The following is a 2832-nucleotide window of genomic DNA, read 5'->3' as shown; positions in this document are numbered from 1 at the left end:
TGACTAAGACTCCGTTCTCCGGAGCGAGCAACTGACTTATTGGAAATAATACATACTGATGTATGTGGTCCGATGAGTGTTAAGGCTCACGGCAAGTATCGTTATTTTCTGAACTTCACAGATGATTTGAGCAGATATGGGTATATCTACTTGATGAAACATAAGTCTGAAACATTTGAAAAGTTCAAAGAATTTCAGAGTGAAGTGGAAAATCATCGTGATAAGAAAATAAAGTTTCTACGATCTGATCGCAGAGACAAATATTTGAGTTACGAGTTTGGTCTTCAATTAAAACAATGTGGAATAGTTTCACAAACTCATGCCACATGGAACACCACAGCATAATGGCGTGTCCAAACGTCATAACCGTACTTTATTGGATATAGTGCAATCTATGATGTCTCTTACCGATCTACCACTATTGTTTTGGGGTTATGCATTAGAGACAGCTGCATTCACATTAAAAGGGCACCATCTAAATCTGTTGAGACGACACCGTATGAACTGTGGTTTGGCAAGAAACCAAAGTTGTCGTTTCTTAAAGTTTGGGGTTGCGATGCTTATATGAAAAAGTTTCATCCTGATAAGCTCAAACCCAAATAGGAGAAATATTTCTTCATAGGATACCCAAAGGAGATAGTTGGGTACACCTTCTATCACAGATCCGAAGGCAAGACATTCGTTGCTAAGAATGGATCCTTTCTAGAGAAGGAGTTTCTCTCGAAAGAAGTGAGTGGGAGGAAAGTAGAACTTGATGAGGTAACTATACCTGCTCCATAATTGGAAAGTAGTTCATCACAGAAATCTGTTCCTGTGACTCCTACACCAATTAGTGAGGAAGATAATGATGATGATCATGTAACTTCGGATCAAGTTACTACCGAATCTCGTAGGTTAACCAGAGTGAGATCCGCACCAGAGTGGTACGGTAATCCTGTTCTGGAAGTCATGTTACTAGACCATGACAAACTTGCGAACTATGAGGAAGCGATGATGAGCCCAGATTCCGCGAAATGGTTTGAGGCCATGAAAACTGAGATATGATCCATGTATGAGAACAAAGTATGGACTTTGATGGATTTGCCCGATGATCGGCAAGCCATAGAAAATAAATGGATCTTCAAGAGGAAGACGGACACTGATAGTAGTGTTACTATCTACAAAGCTAGAATTGTCGCAAAAGTTTTCGACAAGTTCAAGGTGTTGACTACGATGAGAGTATCTCACTCATATCTATGCTTAAGTCTGTCCGAATCATGTTAGCAATTGCCGCATTTTATGAAATCTGGCAAATGGATAAACAAAACTGTATTCCTTAATGGATTTATTAAAGAAGAGTTGTATGTGATGCAACAAGAAGGTTTTGTCAATCCTAAAGGTGCTAACAAAATATGCAAGCTCCAGCGATCCATTTATGGACTGGTGCAAGCATCTCGGAGTTGGAATATACGCTTTGATAAATTGATCAAAGCATATAGTTTTATACAGACTTGCGGTAAAGCCTGTATTTACTAGAAAGTGAGTGGGAGCACTACAGCATTTCTGATAAGTATATGTGAATGACATATTGTTGATCAGAGATAATGTAGAATTATTCTGCAAAGCATAAAGGAGTGTTTGAAAGGAGTTTTTCAAAGAAATACCTCGGTGAAGCTGCTTACATATTGAGCATCAAGATATATAGAGATAGATCAAGACGCTGGATAAGTTTTTTTTTCAATAAGTACAAACCTTGACAAGATTTTGAAGTAGTTCAAAATGGAGCAGTCAAAGAAAGAGTTCTTGCCTGTGTTACAAGGTATGAAATTGAGTAGGACTCAAAGCCCGACCACGGCAGAAGATAGAAAGAGAATGAAAGTCATTCCCTATGCCTCATCCATAGGTTCTATAAAGTATGCCATGATGTGTACCAGATCTATTGTATACCCTACACTGTGTTAAGCAAGGGAATACAATAGTGATCTAGGAGTAGATCACTGGACAGCGGTCAAAATTATCCTTAGTGGAATAAGGAAATATTTCTCGATTATGGAGGTGATAAAAAGGTTCGTCGTAAAAAGTTACATCAATGCAAGTTTTGACACAGATTTGGATGACTCAAAGTCTCGATCTAGATACATATTGAAAGTGGGAGCAATTAGCTAGAGTAGCTCCTTGCAGAGCATTGTAGACATAGAATTCGCAAAAAAATACTTACGGATCTGTATGTGACAGACCCGTTGACTAAAATTATCTCACAAGCAAAATATGATCACACCTTAGTACTCTTTGGGTGTTAATCACATAAATGATGAGAACTAGATTATTGACTCTAGTAAACCCTTTGGGTATAGGTCACATGACGATGTGAACTATGGGTGTTAATCACATGGTGATGTGAACTCTTAGTGTTGAATCACATGGCGATGTGAACTAGATTATTGGCTCTAGTGCAAGTGGGAGACTGAAGGAAATATGCCCTAGAGGCAATAATAAAGTTATTATTTATTTCCTTATATCATGATAAAAGTTTATTATTCATGCTAGAATTGTATTAACCGGAAACATAATACATGTGTGAATACATAGACAAACAGAGTGTCACTAGTATGCCTCTACTTGACTAGCTCGTTAATCAAAGATGGTTATGTTTCCTAACCATGGACAAAGAGTTGTTATTTGATTAACGAGATCACATCATTAGGTGAATGATCTGATTGACATGACCCATTCCATTAGCTTAGCACCCGATCGTTTAGTATGTTGCTATTGCTTTCTTCATGACTTATACATGTTCCTATGACTATGAGATTATGCAACTCCCGTTTGCCAGAGGAACACTTTGTGTGCTAC

Source organism: Triticum dicoccoides, chromosome 3A (assembly GCF_002162155.2).
Source record: "Triticum dicoccoides isolate Atlit2015 ecotype Zavitan chromosome 3A, WEW_v2.0, whole genome shotgun sequence".
Classification (NCBI taxonomy): Eukaryota; Viridiplantae; Streptophyta; class Magnoliopsida; order Poales; family Poaceae; genus Triticum; species Triticum dicoccoides.
This window is presented reverse-complemented; position numbering follows the sequence as displayed.